General features: G+C 44.0%; 1 protein-coding gene across 3 annotated transcripts in view; it reads right to left on the minus strand.

Moving 5' to 3' along the window:
- Positions 1-11292, minus strand: part of LOC147745331 (uncharacterized) — a 63955-nt gene extending 52663 nt beyond the window's left edge. For 2 of the 3 annotated variants that reach the window (XM_086952239.1, XM_086952241.1), the window contains exon 1: positions 11101-11242. The gene's annotated coding sequence lies outside the window, so the exon portion shown is untranslated. Of the gene's footprint in view, positions 1-11100 lie in introns of all 3 variants that reach the window. The other variant, XM_086952240.1, reaches the window with a different exon arrangement.
- Between the last annotated feature and the right edge of the window lie 15035 nt (positions 11293-26327).

Consider the following 26327-nt stretch of genomic DNA (forward strand, 5'->3'; position numbering starts at 1 on the left):
AGGGTAACTTGGCCTACCTTAGGGGTTCCTTACATGCAAGGAAAGGGAAGGTTTGGGCTTGCCAGGACAAGATGGCAGTTTACAAACTGCATGCGCAGACACTACAGTGGTACGTCTGAGATACATTTACAGGGCTACTCATGTGGGTGGCAAAACAAGAACTGCAAGCCCACAAGTAGCATTTGATTTACAGGCCCTGGCACACATCATGCACTTTAGAAGGGACTTACCAGTAAATCAAATATGCCAATCATGGATAACCAATCATTGTCCCAATTTACACAGAGAGCATATGCACTTTAGCACTAATCAGCAGTGGTAAAGTGCCCAGAATCCTATAGCCAAAAAAAGGTAAAACCTGTCAAAAGGACAAGGTCTAACAGGGGAGGAACAGAAGAAGGGGAGGTGGAGACTCAAAGTGGAGAGGAGGGAAATAAGAAAGGGAGAAAGGATTGGCAAAAGATGGTGAATGAATAAATTAATGAAGTTTTGTAGGGTTCCCTACAACCCGAGCCAGGCATTATGGCACTGAGAGCTAGACTAGACACAAGGTGTGCTTCACCTAATGAGAGCTAGACTAGATGCAAGGGTATGCTTCACCTAATGAGAGCTAGACTAGACACTAGATATGCTTCTTCTAATGAGAGCTAGCCTAGACGCAAGGGTACACTACACCGAAAGAGAGCTGCTTGACGGGAGGGTATGCTTCATCTATTGAGAGCTAGAATAGGCACAATGGTAAGCTTTATCTAAAGAGAGCCAGACTAGACAAAAGGGTACGCTTCATCTAATGAGTGGACATTTCTCTGCTCTTAACTTTCCTCTGTGTGCCAGGAGCCTGTTCCAATACATGTCTGGGCTGGGTAACAGTTATACTTTGTGCATTCCCTCCAGACAGCCAAAAGCGCAGGAAGGTGGGGCTCATCTGCATTCTGAGTGCTTATCTGCATTCTGATAGGTCTTCCAGGGCAGAGAGGGATGGGAGGGTCTGACCCACTTCACTAAGTAGTGTATTGTCCACACACAAAGTACTAACCCCACAGATAGCCTGGCAGACAGGACTGGGTTGAAAGGGATCCATGTGCACTTCAGAGAGCTACTTTGAAGTCACCTCCTACATCAAAGGTACTATAGGGTAGAGGTATTGAGGCTCTGAACGTACCAAATCAGTACACTACTGGACATGGGAAGAACTCTGCTGGAGGGAAGACTATTGGGCTGTAAGGATTTCCACTTTGCCTTGACTGATTGTTCTGAGAAACTGCTTCTCAGCTTTGCTGAGCTGCCCTGGTGCTTGCTGATCTCTGCCCTTCTGAGGAGAACGACTGGACCTATCTCACGTGAACCCAGAGTGACTCCAAGGGCTTGCTAGTTTGCTTAAGGTTTTCTAAAGTCTCAGGAACACAAAGACGTCCTGCAAACCTGTTGCTGCTGCTGGACCCTGCCATCTATGAGTCCTACCCTTGCCTGGGCCTCAGAAGTGAGTTTTGCTGCTGTTTTCTACAAAAACCAGCACATCATCCCCACTGCGCCGTTCAGAACTGACAAATCACTCTCTGATGCTGACGCAGAGGCTGTTCGACAACAGAGGTTTCACAGGCTGCGAGGCCTGACAACAAAGCTCTGCACTGCTTGACGACGACGCAATGGCTTCATCTCTACGGAAATCGACACGGTAACCCACTGCATGAATCAGAACCGACAAATAGTGCTCTCGACATCGAAACTTGCTTCATCCAAGATTCTTTTCATCTGGACCTGCATGGGACCTGTAGTTAACTTGCCCTCCTTCATGGTCGGCCTGAACTTTGGATTTGTACCGATCCCTCACCACCTCAAGTAACCTTTTGACCAATAGTGACTTCTAAGCACTATTTTTGCATTTATTGTTTAAAAAATCAAATCTCAAGTTCTAGGGATTGAATTCTTTTGTTTTGGTCTTGTTTTACTAAGATAAATATTCTCTGTTTTTCTAAACCTGTGTGAAGTCTTATTGGGATGCTTTCATTGTGTTACTGTGTGTGTTGCATAAATACATGACACAGTGCCTTTTAAATTAAACCTACCTGCTCAGTGCCAAGCTACCAGAGGGTGAGCACAGGTTAATGTAAAGTGTGTATCTACCTGAACCTGACTAAGATTGTGGTCCCTGCTTGGGCAGTGTGGAAAGCTCTGCCAACTAAAGACCCAATTTCTAACACCCCTCTTTTTGGAGCATGTACACTTAAACTGCAAATCTCAGGAATATTCACTCTGAAAGGAGCCCTCATCTACTGCCCGACAGAGCCACGAGCTACCAACACCGACAACATTGCAGATTTTTTCACCACTCTCACCATCAACACCAAAGTCTAAATCCTACTAGGAGACCTCAACTTCCCTGGAAGTCTAGGAAACCTCTGACTGACAACACGTTGCCGGACCAACACACTCCACCAGACACACCCTTAAACTCATTTTCACCACTTTCAACTGCATCAAAATCACCACTACTATGCCTCTGACCGGGACCAGCACGCAATTGTCCACTTCCAAATCAACATCACCTGTCAAACCAAACCCGGAACCACCAGCATAGCCAAACACAGCTGAAACAGCATCTCAGAATCAAACTGGTTCCTCATCCTGCCCATGAACCAGCCCAACCCCTCCGATTACCTAAACAGCATCATCAGAGAACTCAACAAGTGGATAACAGACTGTGCAAACTCTCTAGCACCCCGTAAACACACCGACTAAAAGTGAACCCAGAATCAGGCCAGCTGGTACACTGCGGAACTCTGCTCAACCACACAGCAAACAACTAGAAAGAAGATGGAGAACAAATCACAAAGAAACAGACAAGGACACCTACAAATCTGCACCAAGACACTAACACCGTCAGATCAGTAGATCCATAGAAGACAACCCTAGCAGAGCTCATAGAAAATAACTCTAATAGCTGAAAATAAATCTTTGTAATTGTCAAAGACTACACTGCTCTAGGATCAACCACAATCAGCATCTCCAGCTTGCAAGACCTATTCAATAACCTATGGGAATAGTTCAGCAACAAAATTAAAACCATCTACAACAATTGCGAGTATCAACTGAACCCCGGCCGCCTCGCTTCCATCCTACCCAAATAAAAAAACGAATTGTGAGCCTCAACCGAATTCTGGCAGCCTCGTCTCCAGCCTACCCAAATAAAACCCTGTAAATATCCAGACTACATGGAAAACTATCACTACAGTAGAAACAGCCATCATCATGAGAACCATCTACTTCAGGGCACTGACAGCCCCAGGCCTCCATAACATCTACAACAGGGGCACCTCCCTAATCAGTGAAGTGCCCACCCTCATCCTGAACACCTCAATCATCCCTGCAACATTCCTGGAGGCCTGAAAACATGAAGGGTTCAATGCACTACTAATAAGACCTTCGGCAGACCCTACCAAGCTAGCAAACTACTCCTCTATCTCCCCATTACCCTACCCAGCAATGGTCATGGAGAAAGCCGTCACACAGCAACTCACCCACACATTCAATATACACAGCTCCTTGACATCAAGCGATCAGGTTTCAGACTGATTCACAGTACCGAAACCACTGTCATCATACAACAGATAACATCAGGATGGTCCTCAACCGAGGAGAGTGTGAGTCACAAAGGGGACCCCCTGTAAAGCTGTAGAACTCCTAGGACAGGGCAAATAGCATAGCGAGAACAACTCTCCTAGACAGTAAGTACTGTAAATATTACATTGGTCTACTTAGCATGATGTGGGGGATAACCCAAGCTCCGTGCAATCAATTGACAACTGTTTAAAACATATTAATTATTCTTTTATCAAGATTTTTCTAAAAAAGGTGTGGCATATGAATATTTAAAAGACATTTGGGCATGACTGCCTATACATCAGTTACGGTGTATTAACCATGAGTTGCAGGCGGTACGCACTTTATACATAACAACACAATAAAAACCAAACACAATACATGTACAACATAATAGACCACGATTCGAATAGACCATTGATGTATATTGACTTCAGGTACAATATTTCAAACAGTTGATATATGTCGGCTGAAGGTGACAAAATCTCTACTCACGCGTTTCGGCACAGGGCGTGCCTTCGTCAGGAGAGCCACGACAAAATATCAAAAAGAGGGTAGGGTTAAACTAATTCAGGGGGATCCACCTGGTGTAACCAAGAGCGAGGGTCCCGCTGTGCGATCTGTGACTACAGTCCATCGTGATCGTGATCAGAATGTCAACAGACTAAACGGGAGCCGCCGAGCTCCAGGACCCCAGTGTGAAGAGTAAGTCATATTACGTGTGATTAATGCAGGAACATTCTATTTTAAGCTTTCTCCCAGGACCACAGTTTAATGATCAGATCGGGTTGATGTAATATGCTGTGGGAACACGCTATGCTCCGTGTTTCTGCTCGCATGGGCTGTAGCCATCAACCGAGGAGAAACAGAATCCTGCCCGACCTCTCATCGGCCTTTGACACAGTCTCCCACTCCACCCTGATCAGAAGACTACATGAAACAGGCATCCGAGGACCCGCACTCACCTGAATCTGCTCCCTTTTCACAGGAAGAACACAAAAATTCAGCATGCCACCCTACACATCAGAAGCCAAGAACCTCATCTACGGAGGCCCTTAAAGATCATCTCTCATCCCGACCTTGCTTAGCACCTACATGACCCCACTGGCCAATCTCATCAGATTGAAAGGCATCAAAATACTTTCCTATGTAGAAGACACACAACTGATACTCTCCCTGACGTACAGGATTTCCATGGCAATAAACAACTACGCTACCTACATGACCATGGTAGCCACCTTAATGAGATGCAGCGAGTGGTGCTCTTCAGAAGGAAAACCTCTGCCTGGGACTCCAACTGGTGATTGGAAGACCTCAACTCCACACCAACTGCCAACGTGCACACCAGAAACTTAGGAATCATCCTAGGTGACAAGCTCAACATGGCAGCCTAGGTAAACATGGTGACCTCCACCTGTTTCCACATCCTAAGCATTCTGCAAAAAATCTTCAAGTGGCTACCAGAGGACAACAGATAAACAGTCACACAGGCCCTGACAACCAGTAGATTTGACTGTAGCAGCATTCTCTACGCTGGAATCACCAAACAGCTCTGAACTGGCTCCAAACCATCCAAAGGTCTGTAGCAAGACTCTTCCTCAATCTACTTATCTACACCCACATCACTCCACAACTAAAGGAACCTCACTGGTGTCATGTTTTCACAACTATCCCAGATGATTGGTGATAGCACTCTTTTCACATATACTTGTCAATATACCCTGCATTGAATAATGAAAAGCCTGAGGTGTTGGCAATTCACCTACTATCAATACTGACTCACTAGAAACTGGAGGCTGATGTATCAAGGGTTTTTACCCATTTTCTGAGGGTAAATGTGATGGCACATATTAGGAAAGATTCTTATGAAACCAGCCATTTTACCTAGCAGTGAAAGAATCAAGGGCAGCCAATAGGTCAGATATGATTTTGATATTCCCTGACTCTATTCCGATTATATAATAATTAAACAAGACCCAGACCAAAGACCACAAAACTGAAAAAAGGAAGAAAGGAAGAAGGAACAATATTTTAGTGACAGCCCTAAACAACAAAACTCAAGCAGAGTAATGCTAGCCCAGTCTTTCTTGCTGCTAGCTTGTATGACAAAGTTATATTGGCCCGTTCAGGAAGAAAAAAATGGCTCTTTCACCCGCCTTTTTCTTTCTTTGATTGGCATTTAGTTTGTGGTTGTGCAGGTGTTTTTTCAGTGTTTATATGTTTACACTAGTGAGGGTATTTCCCTTTTGGTGGAGTTTTCTCAGTTATTATAGGTTTAAACCTAAAACCAGACAGCCTAAATATAAACAAAAAAAGGATAAACAGTGGCCATTTACGTTGTGCACACTTTAGATGCTGCCCTGTGGACTGACCCACAAAAATGACAGGGCAAGTAACCAATGACTGAAGAGGCCTTGTGCTTTTGCCCTTTTTTAGGTCTGGCTGGACAGCGCAGCTGTCGCCAGACATTATGTGATCAACCTAAACTAAATGCTTTAAGAACCACTACCAACAGAGGGGCTTTGGCTCCACCCATATCTTGGTAGCCATGTTTATACCATTTGATTGGGCAGAAGTTATATCAGTTCCCTTACAAACTTACAACTTTATCACTATAACAGGAGTATGTTGCTGGGATTACGCCCTTCCCCTTCCTTCCTATGCAGACACTCCATGGAGGCGCTTGAGTTGCGGATGTGCCCTCATTGCTCATTTAAAGGTAGGAATGTTGTGCCCGCTGTTACGGAAGAGGCGATACTCAAAGGTGGCTTGCTAAATTGTAGATCGCTAAGCAAGCATTGTGTCCAACTATGGGACCTTTTATCAGATGAGGAGTTGAACATACTGTTCCTAACGGAAACTTGGTTGGGTGAGCACTCCGACCCTGATATCCTTAGCACCGTCCCTCCGGGGTATACCCTCACTAGAATTGATAGAGGGGGAGGTAGGGGCGGGGGCATCGCCATTATTGTTAAAAACCCAGCTGAATGCTGCCTGCGCCCGATTAAGGTTGATAACTGTGAGGGGGTGAGTTTAATATTAAGATTGGCCCTCGGGAATCTATCTCCGGCATTTTAATTTACAGGCCCCTGGGAGCCATGGGGAATTTCAGACTTAGCCTGATGGAAGGCGTCGCCCATCTTGCCATCAGACACAGTAAACTGATGGTGTTGGGAGATCTTAATGTACATCTTGAAGATCCCCTTCAGAAAGATGCGGTTGACCTGCGATAAGTCTTGAAAGAGCTGCAATTTGATCTGCTAAGTGATGCCGCTACCCATGAGCTAGGCCATTGTTTGGATCCAGTGTTTGCCAGCTGGGATGGGGTAAAAGTGTTGAAACCTCAACCTCTCCCCTGGACGGACCACTTCTTAGTGCTACTTCAATTTTGCTATCTACCCCAGAAGACAGCTAAGAATGATAATAATAATTTCCCCAGCGAAAAAGGAAGCAGTTCTCCCAAGAGGCTTTCAATCTGCTCATACAAAGGGTGGGTCCACCTATGGCCAGGGATAGCGACACTGCAAATACCGAATTTAATGAACTAATTTTAACTGCCTTGGACTCGCTTGCTCCTCGGAGCAGCTATAAGCTGAGAGAGGGGTAGACAGCGCACTGCCCCTTGGTTTACCCAGGAGCTACAGCAAATTAAATCGGAATGCAAAAAATTTGAACAGAGCTGGAGGAGGAATCCATGCGCACAGGGCAAGAGTAGCTATAGCTTAGCGCATAAAAGATACCAATGCGCATTGCGCAGGGCGAAAGCCAAACACTATCAGGCACGCATAGAGGAAGCTGAGAGCTCGTCGAGAGAGCTCTTCAAAATTTTTAAGGAAATATCCCTGGTATCCAGTTCTAATGCCCCGAAAGTAGACTCGGTTGCAGAATGCAACAGGGTAGCTGACTTCTTTTCGGGGAAGGTTAAGAACATTTATGCCTCTTTTTCTAAACAACCAGCGAGTGGCACAGAATTCAGGGCTGCAAGGACACCTATGGATCCGTGCACTACATTACAACTGTTTACGGTTCCCCCTACTGAGAGCTTAAACAGGATCTGCCGCAGCGTCAGGTCCGGATCTCCCATTGATCCTGCGCCTCCTAGAGTGGTGACGGGTGGTCTGTCAGTGCTGGAACCTTACATCAGGCATGTACTGCAGACGTCTTTCTCCACTCAACAGATCCCGGAGGACTGGAAGAAGGCGGTTGTGTTGCCTATTAGGAAAAAGCCCAACGTCGGTCTTGACGTGTTGGAGAACCTTAGGCCCATCTCGCTGCTTCCCTATCTGGCCAAAGTCGCAGAAAAGGTGGTGAACTCTCAATTAGTTGAACATCTTGAGAGAGCCAATATTCTTCACCCCTCCCAATCAGGCTTTCGAGCGGGCTTCTCGACGGAGACGGCCCTTCTGCGTGCAACTGAGACCCTTAGAGCTGGAGCGGATGCGGGGCATACTATGGCCTTGATAATGCTCGACCTCAGCGCAGCGTTTGACACTGTAGCCCATTCCATCTTGCTACAGTGTCTAAACGAAGCTGGGGTCGAAGGAGCCGCCCTGAACTGGCTGCAGTCGTTCCTGACGGGGCGCTGCTTTCAAGTTCAACAGGGGTCCTGCCGTTCCTCCGAGGTGCCACTAGACCAGGGAGTGCCACAGGGCTCAGCTTTGAGCCCTACACTTTTCAATCTTTACATGGCCTCCCTGGCCAAGGTTGTCCAAGCATTTGGGGTGGAGTTGGTGTCTTACGCCGACGACACTCAACTGCTTATCTCGCTGTCTCAAAACCCCACAAGAGCATCCTCCAATTTCAAGGCCTGCATGCAGGCCTTGGCTGTCTGGATGGATACCCATTGTTTAAAGCTCAATGGCTCCAGAACCGAGGTTTTGGTGGTGGGTGGTAAGAGCAGTAGCTGGTCAGCCGATTGGTGGCCATCCTGTCTGGGCGCCACTCCTGTACCATGTGAAGAAGTAAAAAACCTAGGAGTGTGGGTTAATCCCACACTGTCCTATGAGGGTCATATTAGACGCCTTGTGGGGAAGTGCTTTGGGGTCCTGAAGGTTCTAAATAAGACTCTGGATCTGCTACCCTTGACTGCCAGAAGGACGATGACGCAGGCTTTGGTCGCCTCTCGGTTGGACTATGGGAACGTTTTGTTCCTTGGTACCACCGAGAGGAGTATGGGCCGCCTGCAGGTCATCCAGAACGCGGCTGCTCGCCTGGTGATGAGGAGGCCGAGGAGATCCAATTCACAGAAGGCGCTTGATGCTCTCCATTGGCTCCCCATAAAGAAACGTGTTCTGTTTAAATGCCTGCTTATGTGCCACCGGATTGTCTGGTTGAGGGCTCCCGCCTATCTTCGGGACCTAGTCTGCAGATACGAACCGCCCAGGGCCCTGCGCTCGGGAGGTACGGGGCTGCTGACGGTTCAGCGGATAAAGAGATCCAGAATGGGAGGGCGGTCGTTTACATTACTGGCCGCCCAAAACTGGAACAAACTCCCGCTTGCTCTAAGGCTGGAGAGCAGAGAGGCAATATTTCGGTCTCTGCTGAAGACCCACTTGTACACACTGTGAGGCTCTGGTGAGGGGGTTTCCTAGTGAGGTTTTTTTGTTTGCCATTTCTCCAGTAGCGCGCTGACACGCCGTGATGGCGTTACTGAGCGCTCTACAAAACCCTTTATTATTATTATTATTATTATTATTATTATTATTATTATTACAAAGACGTTCTGTTATTTCTGTTGTGCCAAATATTGCTCTGATGCCAGTAAGGGATGGCACAGACTTTTTGGGATGCTCTGCTTACCAAGGACTCTACTCATACTCCTCGAGCCCGATGGCCCCCCTGCAGGCTCTGCTGCTGATAACGATCTACAGCTGTAGGCGAGCACTCGCCAGATGAGATTATTTTGCCTAATGAGCAGCTCATCCTGGGGACAGAGGCAGTCACCCACTCGTATACCGGCAGTGGGAGCAGCCCTAAAATATTCATGGGCAGGCATGATTCCTGTGCGTCAGTACGGCACCTTAAGTAAGAACTTGGCAGAGGGGGCTTCTTGGAGCTGTTCAACTGCGCGCACCAGGCTCTGTTTGGCAAGTTACAGCCCCGGGCAGGCAGTATCGTCACATGAGGACCTGGCAGAGGTGGCTCTTTGGATCTGTTGAACTGCGTGCACGGGGCTCTTGGAGGCAGGTCAGAGGCAGGCAGTAACTTCAGGTGTGGAGCTGGCGGAGGGGGCTTCTTGAAGCTGTGGTACTGAGTGGACTGGGTTCAATGAGGCACGACTTGATGGAGGGAAAACATTTAGGGTGGCTGCAGGAAGAGAGCTGTCCTGCTATGCCAGCTGTCCAGTGGCACAGTTTGTGGTCTGTCTCCTGCAGACTGTGTATGTATCTGTGCTGTCAGGTGGCCGTTGGGGACACTGTCGACATCACCAAGTTACCATAAGCCCTGCCCTAAAGATGTAGCTTTGCACATGTTACTACATGTTAGCACATATACTGCATGTTAGTTAAAATAAATATTTTAAACTATTTTCTTGTCTCTGTCAGATCGTAGTGAGGACAGGTAAAAGAGTGCAAGCGAATGGGTGTGTCTTGCTATCGCGATTCCTGAGAGAGTAGCGAGTGTTGTGTTCTGGGGAGTCTAATCATTTGTTTCTCTGTGAGTGAGTAGGGGAGCAAGTGAGACACTATAGCTAGTCGGTCCTGGGCTTATGGGTACTCAGGTGGTAGGCTGATTCAGTCCCTACTTACTAAGGTCCCAGAATCCCACGCATAGTTCTGTTCTTGGGCAAAATCCCTGCAACAGTGCCAACCCCCAGGAGAGGGGGCTTTGGGAACATACACAAGTTATTCATAGTGCAGTAAGATGCAGTGCAGTACACAGATTCCTCACAGTGCAGTAAGATAAAGTGCAGTGTGCACAGATGTCTCATAATGCTGTTAACAGTAGTGCAGTGTGCACATATTCCTTAGAGTGCAGTAAGATGCAGTGCACAGATTTCTCATAGTGCAATTAAATGCAGGGCAGTGTGCAAAGATTCCTCATAGTGCAGTAAGATGTGGCGCAGTGTGCTCAGATTCCTCATATTGTAATAAGATGCAGTGGTGTGCACAGATTCCTCAGTCAGTAAGATGCAGTGCAGTGTGCACAGATTCCTCATAGTCAGTAAGATGCAGTGCAGTGTGCACAGATTCCTTATAATATAGGAAGATGCAGTGCAGTGTGCACAGCATGCCCATAGTGCAGTTAGAATGCAGTGCAGCATGCACAGATTCCTCATAGTGCAGTAAGATGAAGAGCAGTGCACATATCCCTCTTTAACACAAATGACGACTACAAACACCCCCAGAACTGAAAAGGAAACACCCCTCCCCCCCCCACCCCCCACACACACATCCCCACCCCAAGGTCCCTGGATAGAAGAGCTCCAGGCAGTGATTTCCTCCGGGATTATTCAGTCTATTTCTACAAACACAGCAGAGGGTGCTGACAATCTCCTACCTGAGAAGAAACCCGTGGAAACATTTCCAGGCTCTCTCCTCCTCCTGGGGCAGCTGCAAGTTTGGGGTATGGTGGGCGTCAGTGGGGGTCTGAAAATGAAGATAACTGCACAGAGAGACAGGGAGTCCTTCCTCCTCTGCAGCAGGATGGAACTGGAGAGACCGGAAGTGATGTCGGACATCCGCTGCTGGTGCTTTCTCTGCTTCTGCTGACCTGGAAGAGGAAGCCTTTCTCCCTTTCATGCAATGTGCGCAGTAGGTTTCATCAGCAGGTGGGGGGCGCCCTCTGGTGGCCGCTGACAGAACCGCCGCTGCAGGAGTTGACCTGCATTTTGTGTTAAAAATGTGGGTTTTAGATGTCACAGACACACACCGTGCAAGACAGGGTCTCACACTTGGGGTCACCAAGAACGGAACAATCCTGGATCATGAGTTTTTAAGACGCAACAGCTTTAAGCACCCAAAACGACACACATTAGGGTTCCCACTTGCCACATTTCGCAGAGAAAAACTCTGACAATTGTTTCATGTTTTAACCAGATATGATACTTAAATAGGGCTTCATATTAAATTGTCCTTGCATGTTTTCTACTTGTTTTTTCTGTCTTCGTTTACTTTAATTGACAGTCAGGGATCATTATTATAGCTTAACAACACATTTTGGGGTCATTATTTTTTTTAGGTATGTATGCACGGATAAGGAGACATAATATTTATTTATTTATTTATTTATTTTATTTATGCAATTTTATATAGCGCGGACTTTACCCGAAGGTGTCAGAGCGCTTCACATAAGGACCAATAATGAAATACAGGAACAAAATACAAATGCATACAATAAGTTACATGGATCAAAAGTGACACTAGTGAGCAACCAAAATACATGAGGTAGCAGTCGGTGCATTACATGAGAAAAAAGTGAATGGGTGCAGGTTACAAGATGTACAAAAAACAAGTCGAAGAATAGTACTGCAATAAAGGCAAACACTCCATCACAAGAACAAACTTTACGTAGGCAATGGAGGCACTTGTGCAAGTATCTAAAACAAACAAAATGTGTGAGGTAGCAAGTTCCAAAAGGGTACCATACACAGGTGTTAGGATATTACTAAACATTTAAACTACCAAAACACACTGGGGAGGAAGACCATACTCCTGGCCAAAAGACTTTCCAGTAATGGGAGGTCTTCCTTCAAACGAAGGCAAGGGTGTGAGTTAGACTTGGAGGTGTCTTTGGAGGAGGAGAACTTTAAGGTCCCGTTTGAAGGCCTGAGAGGATAGTGCTTAATTTGTAAAAGCATGAGTATCGGTGCCCAAAGATCTGGTTGGAAGCCCACGGCTGGCGTTATTGAATGTCCAAGGGCATAATGCAAGGCTGCGGGGTTTTCAGTCCACCTCATGCATCTTTAATTCACTTCCAGACCCTTCCTATCCCTTTGTCCCACTCTTCCAAGTTCCTGCTTTCTCCTTTTGAGATGTTTTTCCCCTCCTTCTTGCCGCTTTGTATTTCTTTCTTTTGCTCTCAGGGATTTTCGGATGGAGAAAAATAAGTGTTGTGCCTCCCTCCCCCTGCCCTCCTGCCCATGAGCCCCCATCTGTAACCACCAGCTCACATCAAGCACTGGAAATAATACCGGTTTCAGGTGTCTTTACTCATTTTTGTATCAGCAGGGGCATTAAAATACTGCTTATGCCTGTAAATAAATGGCAGGTGACAACCCCTAGGCACTTCATGGAGCATTTTTTTTTTACTATTGTCTGTCAAGACATAAGTAAAAAGATCAGATGATGGACGGAATGCTGAACAATGTCATACATTCACCCCAGGTACAGAGATCTGGGCCTATATCCATCATTGTGTTTTGCTCACCATGCCATTCCAGTTTGTACCCAGCCATATGCTAATAAGGAAGGAATGTTTCCATGTCTTTCTGAGCAGGACTGGTTATGAGACTTTATCAGAAACTTAATAAAACATTGGTGATGTTACACCTAAAAGTAGCATATACATTAGTATTATTTTCAGTGCCTTATTGCCTGTGGTTTCTTTCTTGCTGAGCACTGTCAGTTAGTCATCCACGGCCTCATTTATGAAAAGTGACGCATCGCTGCGTCAGTTTTCATTGCGCCCTCCTTGCGACACCAATGATGTGTCATATTTACAGTATGACGCATCATGTCGCAAGGAGTTACAGATACGTCAGTATTTTTGACGTATCTGTATGGCGCAAAAGTGACGCATTGCTAGGGTGTGTCACAAAAGTGACGCAACTCCAGCAATGTGTCCTTTCACATGGGGCAAGCCCCATGTGAAAGGGCCTGCGTCAGTCTTACGCCTGCTGTGAGGCAGGCGTAAGAAATTGACGCATTAGCGTCCTAGAAGTGGCGCAGTGAAATCATATAGATTTCACTGCGTCACTTCTATGACCTTTTCTTGCGTCAGAGCGCCCCCCCTGCATACATTATACCTGGCACAGGTATAATGTTGCGCAGGGGTTTACAAAGTGACGCATCTACCTAGATGCGTCACTTTGTAAATATGGTGCAACAAGGCACATTTTTTACGCTGCTGGTGCGTCACAAAACGTGACGCACTAGTGGCGTAAAAGTGACGCAAAAGGCCCCCAGTGTCCTGCGGTCGATGAAACAGTTCAGTCCAACGCTGCAGACAGTGCCGTTTTTTTTTTATCTGGTCACCCTAGTCACGACAGACTCCGACCTAAATGGAGCTACAAAACAACCCACTCAACCCCAGCTAGACTACTGCAAAGTCCTTACACGATTATGGCAAGAAAATGACCCCTGAACCCTAGCTGTGCTAGTGAAGCAGAGGAAGCATGTGCGAAAGTTAATCAAGCACTGTGCCCACTTTAGGGCTCCCAGGTTGTGCTTTGCTGGAAAAGTACAGTCAGTTCATGGTCCTCGTTGCTGACCGTGGATGTGGAGGGATGCCCAGAGGGCGCCTTGAGAAGTATGGCAGGCTCCGGGGTCACGGTAGACCTGTGGGTCTAGTGAGTGCAACTTTACTGTGGAAGGTAAATACTCCTGTACTTTATGAGCAGCTTTGCACCGGCAGAGACAAGCAAATTTCATTTGTGGGTCTATCGACACTCAAGCTCAGTTTGAAGCTGTTACGGTTCATGTCATTGAGCCAGATCTGTGCTGTTTCTTCTCAGGAATGCTGTCTTGACTGGGTTGTGATTCAGGCAGCCGGTGGGCATCCGAGTCTAGATGAGGTGCAGACAGTGCTAGAGGCGATGAATAGCTGAAGCAGATGAGACGTGCATGTGGACTTGTGTATCACTGGCACATGTGCTGGGGTTATTATTGTATATGGTGTGGTTGCTGTGTGTTATGTGGTTGTGATTTCATGTGATGTGGGTGCAGTGGTTCTGTGTGGTGCTGCTGTGATGATATGCTGTGGCTATAATTGTGTGTGGTCTGTTTGTGAATGCGTGAGGTGTGGCTGTGATAGAGCGCGCAGGTCATCCGACTCACAGGTTATACCAATTTCCACGCACTGGGCCCTGGCGTGCATATGATGACAGAGTTTGCATGAATCGGGTAAGTTTACACGCTACTATAAGTAATTCGGGGCGGCTTTCCTCCACCACTGTTAATGTACCTGACTTACCACAGGCACATTTCCTCCCGCTGGATCAGGAGCTATCAGTGGACAGGTGATAAGACTTTAATACATTTGATACATGCTTCAATACTTTATTCTAGATTGAAATGACCACAAACACCTGAGGCGTTTTAAAAGTTTTATAAGTAAAAATTCAAAGTGACAAGAGAATGAGACTGATGCAAATCAGGACATCATTGATCAAGATTACCACAATAATGTAGCTATGGATAAGGGCAAGCACCATTTGCGTGTGAGTGGAAAAAATCTACTGGGTAAGGGAAACAGGGAACATGCTATTCAATTTCAGGCTTAAACTAGGGACAATCTATGTAAACCACATTTAGTCAGAGAATTGCTATCGCCTATTAGTGATTCAAATCCTAATCTTAGTCTGTCTAACTCAGATCCTAAATATTCACCACACTTTATTTTAACCAAAAACAGTTTCGATATGTCCTACAGGAAAGGGGAAAAATGGAACATGCTAACAAAACAACTGCAATTGCATTAATAGAGAGGACAGAGGGAATAACATGGGCATAGAGGCTTTATTAAAGAACAGGAAGAAAAGAATAGTAGACGGACACCCACAGGTATATTTACCTAGGAGGGGAATGAGGACTAACCCTGGCCACGGGTCAGCTTCGGGAAAGGACGAGGACAAGGACCCTCAAGGATTTAGAACATCAGTAGGTGAGCAGGTACAGCTCACTGGAAATTCAGGACAGGATACCCCTCAGGATTTGGGTCAGGACTGGGCTCACAAAAGGGCACGACCAACACCTGCAGCTTCGGATGCAACGCCTGCGCTACCCCCTCACCGCAAGGAATCCGCCAGTAACTCCGATTGGGTTTTTGAATCTCCCAGCAAAGTGCTCCGCCAGCACTTAGGACTATTTCCACCCCTTGGAGTTTGTGGAAAATCTCGGACAGAGCGCTCCGCAGCTCTCTGTATCAATCACCTATTGAGTCGTGGGGTCGGTGACAGGTCAGCTATTCGGACAAGTCGGACAATTTTCCTTAACTAAACTAGGCTAGTTATACCCTACTTGGGTCCCCGGACCACCCACAAATGTTGCAAGTGACAAGGTCCCACCTTTCGATTGGTCGAGAGAGGTGGTTAGGTCATTGTCACCACCTAAATTCTGCGTTCCCATATTTAATATTCAAATGACAGTACCCACCCCTTGGAGTTGGTGTTCCCAGGCATACGTGTGGTAGAAGACAATGGAGTACACATTGGAAAGAAACATTTTATCATTTTTAGATGTAATACAGCATCTTCTCCAGGGGCAGAGGTGATCTTCCCAGGAGCGTCTCAGCATCGGTAGCCAGCTGGCTGAGCCAGCTGGCTGAGTTCCATTGATGCAAGGCCCGGTCCTCATATCACGTGATCGAGTCCACATGGGCTTCTAAAATGGCGCGGCTCCCCAACTCCCAGGCCCCCAGATACGCGGTACATGAAAAGTAAGCGAAAACAAATTAGTAACACAGAAATAAATGATTACACTGTATACCATGAAAAACTTCACTGCACCCCTTACTTTATAATATCTATAGCATTAAAGGTTAATGCTGGAAAGAACAGATATGCAGAAGCAGCATGAGCTAGCAGAGAGCATGGTTAAAGACAAGCGGCCATTTTTAGCAGTAATGCGCATGAGCGAAAACATCCCTCCAAATTGCGAGTGCGTCACATCACGTGGGTATGACTAACGCATGCGCAGACTGGATTTCTGCGAAGCGGCCATTCAGTAGTGCAAGCATCATGATGATTAATTAGACACATCTGCGAGCTTCTCTCGGACACCCACGTGTACTTAGAAAATGTTATTTTTAAGACGAACAAGATTGGTTAATACTTATTAAAGGTTAGGCGAGGTTCATAAATGAGAGCAAGTCGCTTTACGTGCAAATCCTCGCTCCATCAGCTGTGGTTGCCTGCAGATGATTGATACTCTATTTGATGTGTTAACATTGTTCTTCAATAGGACACGGTGATGGGTCCTCCCCTTCTAATACGTTTCATCCAGGTGGACGAGACCATCAGGGCCATGTAGCTGCCCCTGGGGAAACCCTGCAGAGCAATTCACATAGACTTCCTGCCACCTCTGACGAGCTGTCGTGGCACAAGAGTGGCCAAAATATACTTGGTTGTTTGGGCATCCATGTTCCCTGATCTGCATCTCAATAGGGGCTACTGCTACAATACTTTCTGTAGTACAGGAGGGCAAGAAAATGCCACGAAGATGCTTCTGCCCCTGGTGGCTGGATTGGCAATATCTAAACATGGCCACCAGTACTGTTGGGGAGTCCGGCTAAGCATGGTCACTCACAGGTCATACAAGAGGGTGGTGTTGTAAGATCACCCCACCAGGGATGGGCTGGATTGATCTGGGGAGGAAGGGACACTGACCTTTGGATGTGGGAATGTAATAGGATAAAAGTCCCTGGATGGACTGTGGGACTTGATACCTTCAACCTTGCAGGATTCTGCTGTCAGGAATGTTCTGATCCTGGGTTTACTGTTTATTTCTCTTTCACTTAATGATAGACTCTGAGGGCCCGATTCACAGAATTAACTTAAGACTCAATCCTAAACTATTTTGGTAATCACAGAATGCACTTACTACTTTTGGTATTCACAGAAGTTAGGATTTTGCCTTAAAACAGACTTAAGACACACTTAAGACAAACTTAAGACAGACTTAGGACAGACTTGGGACAGACTTAAGACAGACTTAAGACAGACTTAAGACAGACTTAAGACAAACTTAAGACAAAATCCTAACTTCTGTGAATATCAAAAGTACTAAGTGCATTCTGTGAATACCAAAAGTAGTAAGTTTAGGATCTAGTCTTAAGTTCCTTCTGTGAATTGGGCCCTGAGTTACTGGCACTGCCCTGCATGGATCTGCAGTGAAGACTCTTCATTACAGGGCTCTTTAAGGCGGGCAAAGTGAGATGGAAATAGGAATATTTTGTGCATTGACTTCAGGTTACAATCACTTGACTCTGAAGACAGAGCACAGGGGGCAGAAGGGGATGAATGGTTCAGTGCACATCGTGGTAGAGGGTCCTCAGCAGGTTGACTGATATCAGGGATGGGGAAGCATAGGCCACATCAGGCAGGAGAGGTTGACTGTCGTTCAGGGGAGCAGGACCTGGGTGGGTTGCACAATGCTTGAAATGTGTCAAGTTGACGGCACTAAGGCAAGATCATTGCTGCACGATGGAAATCTGCACTACCACACTCACATTGTTGCTCGAATATGAATTTACCTTGAAAAAATAAAAGACAAGAGGCGTTTGGCAAAACAGGAACACTTGATTTAATTAAACACTTCAGTCGGGAGTACAATTACAGAAGCGGGTCTGGGGATAGTTTCAAAATACAGTGGATCTAAGCAAGGTTTAAAAATGTCTTTGGGTATATTAACATTTTTCACCCAATCCTGTTTAAGTAGAGCCTGGCAGCGCATGCGCTGCTGCGAAGCACGCAGTATTGGAGTATGGCTTTGGTTCCGCCTTGTCTGCATTTGTAACCTCCCATAAAGACCGGACCTTTTTCTTGTCTTGTTACATGGTCTGCTTTCAGTGAGCACTATTTATTTTTTTTTCAAACGATTTTATTAGAAAAACATTTTTTATATACACAGTACAGAGATAGAGAAGGGAATACTGGTCTTGTTGTAGCGTCATACGTTGCAGTTAGTATACATTAGCTGTGTTGGGACGCTTATATGTTGAGTATGCATAATCGACCTATGACATTTGCAGCATTTTAACGTTCTTGTGAGTTGCTTTTGTGAGTAGGAAAAGAAAAGTGTGAGCTAAGAGATAGGTGGGAGAGAAGGGAAGAGGAAAGGGCGGACGTGGAGATTGGTATTTTAGTTAGCGGCCTTGATTCCAGAGCATTGTGATGGGAGGCATCTGGGTGAGGGAATGTCAGGGCGCGTGGGCTGTTTAAGGAGGTTTGTGCGAGTCCAGGTAGTTGTCCAGGGTATGCCACATCTCGCCCTTTGAACGGCCTTGGGGTGAGTGCTTCTGTGTTATGTTGTCCGCTCCCCTTAGGAAAGTGATCCAGTTGAACCAACTTTTGAAGGAAGTGATCCAGCGCCCCAATAGAAATTCTGTCTCAACAACACTATTCACTACCTAATACTCACCATACTATAATATCACAAAGGCACATGAGACTGAGACAGAAAATTGAGCAACTGATTCATGTGGCCTAATTTATCAAGCTATCTAAACTTTATATGTACATAATATACAACTGCAGTATAACATTCTGACCATTAGTAAATTAAAAAAACATATAATTAAGCCACTTTTGGCCAATAGATCTACTGATGGTAACGACTAAATTAATCAAGACCAGCTTGACGTTGTAAGTCTTTTATTTTTAAAAGTTAAAGCTTTTTATTTCCAATCACTTTATTAGCTCATTTTAATATTTGCAAACATTTTTATTAAATCAGTATCTTTTTATTCAGGTTAATGGCACAAAGTCTGGCATTTCAAAATTGCTCAAAATCATGAATAAAAGTAAACAAAACCCTAATTCCCTAGATTAAGCTTTCTGACCTGTAAAGGAAAAGACATTTAAAAACATTAAGCAATCTTACATGTCCCAAGAAATCGTACAGCACTTCGCCCTCAGGAACAGTCAGCCCCGCTCCAGGCAAAGGGCTTAGTCTTTATACCTTTCTAACTCACTAATCTAACTAAAATGTTATTATTTAATGTCTTTCAGCAACTTGATTGGTTGCTAGTCGTCAGACCATCGTGAGGCCACTTTTTCAAAACACCATATCATCATTGCCATTGTCCTTTCACGTGAAGCAACACCAGCTTCCGTGGTTTGCAACATTTTACTGAAAACGGCTCTCAGTTTCCTCCATAGCTCGACCGATCCGCCGCTTGTCACTTCCTTAGCCTTGGAAAAATAACTTTTCAGAGCACAACTCGCACAATAGTTTTTGTTTAGTCTTCAGTTTATTCAAAGAAATGTCTTTATGGAAGAGCTTTCCATCATGGCTGTGCTTGGCTCATCTCTGTCAGGCTAACCAACAATCTCCAAAAATCACAGGCCTCAAGCCTTTCACTCGAGCTAGTATTCAAACAAACACAAAAGAATAATTAATTTCAGATTATGAAAAGTCATTCTGTTACCCACCCACCTTTGCTAATGTTAACTCATTAGTAAATGTTACCTAGCAAAAGCACAAAGAAAAGCAGTGTTTAATAAAAATCTACCATACTTCATAATGTCCAACAGGATTCTTCACATATCTGAAAAAGATAAACAGCCACAACATAGACGAAAGCTCGTATAAAATAAGCACATGCCATTAATTAATCAGCCGCATTAATGTTGACAAAGACAATAGGACAAACAAAACAACGTTAATTATGTATTATAAAACATACTTGCAAATGCAACAAAGAGCACATAATGTTAGTCCTGTGTAATGATGTATGGAATTTTACTCTAGGTTGATTTAATAATACAAAACACACAAAAATCTATTAATATAATTTATCAAGTTATGGGAGATTTACTTCACGAGCCACAATAAAATCATTTCTGAAACTCGCTCCATCAACTCCCTCATCTGGTGATTTTAAAATCACCAAACAACACCCAAAATTTTGAAAATTTTGAACCCAATTTAGAGACATCACATTTTGACTTCTTTCAGTATTAGTTTCCCTAAACCCCTGTCTCAGCAGTTTGTTCGATACTCTCATATTGAACCCTCCGCATCTCCTCCAATTCAATCTCCTTCTCCTGTTCCTTTCTAAGTTTATAAATCCTCCTCTTTTCTCTCTGATGCTTCTTTCTCTTGTGAATCATGCAACTAATTTTTAACAGAAGTATCACTATAATGATGACAATTACTGGACAGAGCACTTTGCCAATGATTGAACTACCAATCTCTGAAAACCATTCTTTAATTGCCTCAATCCTTTTGGCTAATCGTTCAGTAAAATTTTCTTCTTCCAGGGGTTCTATCTCCGCATGAAATTCAGTGATATTTTTAATAAGCGTTTCAATATTCCGACTCTTGTCAGGAATATATGTACAACAATGCTGGACATGTAGGACCCCACAGACTCCACCCTCTTTTGCAAGCACAATGTCTAATGCAAGACGATTCTGCATAACCATGCTTCTTGTAGCAACAAGTTCTGTATTGACTAATTGGAAACCACCTGCAGTATCTGTTGACAATCTGTCTACAATCGTGGAAACCTTTCTAATTTTGACTGAATTCATGGTTATTCCTACCATGGGAATGATTGCACCAAAAATGTCTCCCATGACCTCTGTAAAACTTTCCCTCTTAAACCTGTTCAGGTGTTCACCAAATTTAAAGGTACCCTTCTCATTTCTGTCAACATGAAAAATCTTTGGAAAAACTAATCCAAGGTAGCACGTCCCATACCAATGGTCAGGGAGGCTAAAATATGCCTTGTTACCACAGATAAAATAAATTCTAGGAAAAATAGGATCTCTCCCACCTTTAAATCCCCATCCCCCTATGATACAATAAGTATCCTCACATTGACTAGCACCAACAAAAAAGTTATCATAAAGTGTGTTATCTCTTCTAATGCAAAATTTACCACTAACTGGTTCATCAATATGAATAGCTGCATTTGTATTAACACCATTAAGCTTGGCATCCTCCATTTGCCAGAATTTGGACTTAGCATGTTTAAGCACCTCATTTCTTTTGTAAATTGCCCTTCTCTCTTCAACCATATTCAGGAAAGTCTTTCCTCTGCTCTCATCTTGCATTTTAAATTATTTCTATAAGCATATTCATAATTAAGCTCATTAGTTACCTAAAAGAATTCCCTCATCTGCTTCGCAGGCTTAACTTTGTTTAAGCTATTTACAACTTTGAGGTTTGCAAAAACCTCATCAAAGTCTGAGTAATAGTATTCCAAATAAGCATGGGCGAATTTTGCGAATCTCGCGTTCACGAATTTTGCGGATTTGCGAACTCGCAATCCGCAAAATTCGCGAATTCTCGCGAATTTGCGGATTTTTTTTGTGTTTGCCACTCTCTGTCACCACTGCCACTCTCTGACTACTCATGCCACCCTCTGGCCCACCCATGCCACCCTCTGTTTCATCACAGCACCCTCTGGTTGTCCAGTCAGTGTACATTATTGTGGCAAAGCAAAGCACACCTTCCCTGCCTCAAGTGACCTGAATTAATTTGGGGCTGATTAATGTGTCACAGAATATTTTTTTAGCTGGCACCTGCTTCCTTAGTGCTTCCTGATTAGTGATCTTTTGCACTTGCTAAGTGCTTTCATTGTTGCAAAATTAGTTACAACACCTGCCCTGCCCCAACTGACAATAATGAATTAGGGGCTAATTAATGGATTTGAACTTCCAGCCTGGCTCCTGCTTGTCTCCCTTAGCTGTAATTCAGGACCTTTGTGGCATATGTGTAACTATTCTGAGGTTCAGAGCAGGGTCACATAATAGTTGCAACTGGCAACTGAACTCTGGAGGGGCCCCTCAGGAAGCACTACAGGAAATGGCTACTAATGATGAGCCTGAACTTTTGAACCTGGTAAGTAGTTTAAGTTTTGCTAAGATCGTATTTCTGCAATTTAGCGCTTATTCGCGGGGCGCGAAGTTGTACTGGGAAGCCGCGAACTCACGCGAACAGTGCGAGCAAGCCATAAAATGCGCTGCTCGCGGATTTGCGGATTTTGCGGGAGATTCGCGAATCTCGCGGATTGCGAATTTACCGAAAATCCGCAAAATCCGCGAGCGAAACGGATTTTCCGCCCGTGCTTAATTCCAAACGACCTGTTTGATAAAAACAAGCTAGCAATCACAGTGCAAGTGATGCCATAAGTGAGGGGTAACATGTTATAAGTAACCCCCTCTGAGACAGAAGCAGGAAGCTTCACACAGACATAGCAGTCCTTTACAATCATCACTTTAACGTATTCAGATAAAAGCCTAGAAAATGAATTGCTAGAAAAATCTCCAACAGATCTATCATGGATCTCTGGATTATGCTCAATAACTCTGTTAGACTTGCCAGCATGCTTTTCCTGTTTAGTCTCTGCCTTACTTGTCATATTAGTCTTAAATTTCTGCTTATCAATACCAAAAGGGTAAACAACAGCTAAAATTATCCAAACCAGTATTAAAAGAACCACACAAATTGAAGACATTTTGCAACACCTTCTCAAAATGGAACACCTTGAAGTATCAGAACTAGGCATTTTTAAAATGAGTAAACAAAAATCAAAACCAAAAATTTTTACATTTATGAATAATATAAATAATGTAATTAAACTATATCTCCAATGTGAGTAAAAAATCCTAGGCCATCCACAAGATAAGTGACCATAAAGGCTAGGACCAGCGGAGAAAAAGAATTGTTGAAGACTAATGTGTATATTAAAAAATATATATATTTAATTGGACATAGATAAAAATCATATAGAGACTCAAACATATAAGTCAAACTATATGATACAGTAAAATAGTGACATATACAAATCTTAAGAAAATATATCAAACACATTCATTAAAAAACAAATACATCATAGTAACAATGTAAATCACGACTGATTGTAACAATTATACACAAAAAAATCCAAAATGACAGTTTCAGTTTTTGGGAAATTATAAAAGGGACTCGACGCGCGTTTCGGCAGTAGAAGAACTGCCTTCTGCAGGAGTCGTTGATGAAACTCTGAAAGGAATATTATAGGAAAAATATTATATATAACAATACCTATATTCTTTTATATAATTACTACAAGTACCTAACTGTAGATCTATTTATCTGTTACACAATGCAGAATTCGCAACAACTCTTAATCTACCTAACAGGTCCAGACATAAAAATTGGTCACTTAAAGTCATATGATAGACAGATATATGTACAAGGTCAGTACAGTACTTAGCTAAACACAAAAACAAAAACAATCAGTCATGTAGGATTCATTATTGGTAAAAGTACATTTGATTGTAGAAGAGAACATTTACACATAAAGTCTTAATAGAAATCTTATAGTGTGACCTGATCAAGAATGATGTATTGTGGTCTTATTTCAAAAAACAGAGATGTCATTTAACTTACATTTGCAGTTTTGTATATCATTCCATTCGTTACATAGGGATCGATGATAGCTTCCCTTTTTAAAACAAAGGCCAAAAACACGGGGCCACTTGATAGGGTTAATACCTAATTAAAACAAAATATATTCAGATCAACCATATAGTTGAAAATAGAGGAGAACACTTTGAACACAATGAGGCGGCCAATCAATTGGTAAATGCAAACGATGCTGTCTCTAAATGGAGAGGATATCAGGATTCATAAAATTAAAAAACATAGTGGTAAAAAAGATATATTTATCAATTCAAAGAAATGCCTATTTCCATTTTTTTGTGACTTATTTTGAATAATTCTGCATTTAGATGTATTAATACAGAGAGGCCAAGTCACCAAGGGAAAAATAATTTTTTCCCCCTTATTGGGATTGATGTTTGAAGTTGTATATCACTGTGCTCGAGATTACAACAAACAATAGAAGATAAGAAAAAACTTGTAAAGGGAGAACTCTGCCGATAAAAATATCGATTTTGAATCCATCATCGATTGGGCACTGTCTTTAATGAGTAGGTAAATAGATTTTTAAAAAAGAAAAAAGAAAGGTTACCTATTGTTTTCACGGTGTGGGTAATGTGGCTCACTGTGTCGAGATATATCGCTTCATAGTGTCCAGATAGTAGCAAGTAACCATCACTGCAGGTAGATATACAAAGGATATAAACAAATCTGAGGTCATAACTATTTTGCAATGGGTGTACAGACACATACACTAAAGTGCAACTATTTTAGGGACATTGTGCTTGCATAGTTAAATCTAAAGGTTCTGGAAATTACCTTTAGTTATACGGTTGCTGATATTCCAATCGTAGTTCACATTAATTACTGGATGTAGTGACGGAATAAAAATGCCAAAGGCATTGAATAGGCTGAAAAAGATAAATAAAGGAACGTCGTGCAGCGTGCAAATGAAGGCTGAGAAATGGCAGCAACAAGGAATCAATGGAAATTCAATCTCAGGGCCCGATTCACAGAATTAACTTACTACTTTTGGTATTCACAGAAGTTAGATTTTGTCTTAAGTTTGTCTTAAGACAGACTTAAGACAGACTTAAGACAAAATCCTAACTTCTGTGAATACCAAAAGTAGTAAGTTCATTCTGTGAATGCCAAAAGTAGTTAGCGCATTCTGTGAATATCAAAATAGTAGTAAGTTTAGGATTGAGTCTTAAGTTCATTCTGTGAATCGGGCCCTCAGTTCTTAAGGTGAATCAGGAGTGGAATCATCCCAAAGGACACTGAAGACGGGTGGAGGCAGCAGGGGACACGTTATGTATAACATGTCAGTCAAATGGCTGGTTGAGGATTTTGGAGTCAGCAAGTCAGATGAAGGACATTCAAGGTAGCAAGACCCGGAGGCACTCCACGGTGATGGGATCCATGTGGCCCATGAGGAAGGGAAAATGAAGCAGATTAGATGACGATGTGCAGTTAGTTAACACTGCCTCGGAAGGGCAAGGAGTGAAGCAATGCCTTGCACGATGGGTGGTCACCCCTTCCATGGCTGGCACCAGTGAATGGAGGGCAGCACGGTTTCCTAGCAAAGGTACATATGGGAACAGGAAAGGTGTACAAAGGCACACCAGCCATGCCAACATTGAAGAATGTATGAATGCATATGCCATTATTATAGCATGAACCCAGCCAAAAGGCAACAGAGCACTGAACATGGTCAAAGACAATCATAAAGTGAACGAGTGATAGTAGAGGTAGCTGGTTTGTGGACGGTTAATGCACTTGTGATGGACTGTTCTTCAGCAAGGTGCGATTTCAACTCTCACAAATTGGAGCTGCTCTGGGGCGGCGGTCCTGATGGATACGGGGGTGTTGCTCAAATGTGGATTGCTCACTTCTCATCCTTTTAAGCCTCTGATGAGGGGGCAGAGATGAACCTGTTTAAACCAATGGATATTAAATCTTTTTGGGATGGAGAGAATTTTGTTTGAAGGGTGATCCTGCTGATGTGTGAGCTGCGTGTTGGGGTCCCCCTCGGAAAAGGGGCAAGGGATGAGAAGGGTGATGGGCTAAATTAGGGCACTTTAGGGCAGAAATGTGGGATCAGATATCGGGGAGCTCCTAGAATTCCGTCAGATGAAGTCAGGGAATGTACCCAAGTGCATTACTTCTGTGCAGCCGCAGCACCGATGGGATTGCACCCCAGGGAGTGACTAACAGGAAGCGTTCAGTAGTCCACCAGCAGGAAAGGTCCTATTCTGTCTGTGACTTAACAGGTTCGCATGTAATAGCTGGTGGGATCCGTGGAACTGTGTGGTCTGTGGTGGGAGGGCGAACACTGGGTTCCTATCACCTGAAGGATGAGCGCAATGAGCAACATTTCAAGGAAGTACTACAATACAGTAAATCATGCAGGCAGTTTTTTTTGAGGGGGGGTTCCTGTATGTGATATTAAGTACCAAGTAGTGTCAGAGG

Source organism: Lissotriton vulgaris, chromosome 1_1 (assembly GCF_964263255.1).
Source record: "Lissotriton vulgaris chromosome 1_1, aLisVul1.2, whole genome shotgun sequence".
Lineage (NCBI taxonomy): Eukaryota > Metazoa > Chordata > Amphibia > Caudata > Salamandridae > Lissotriton > Lissotriton vulgaris.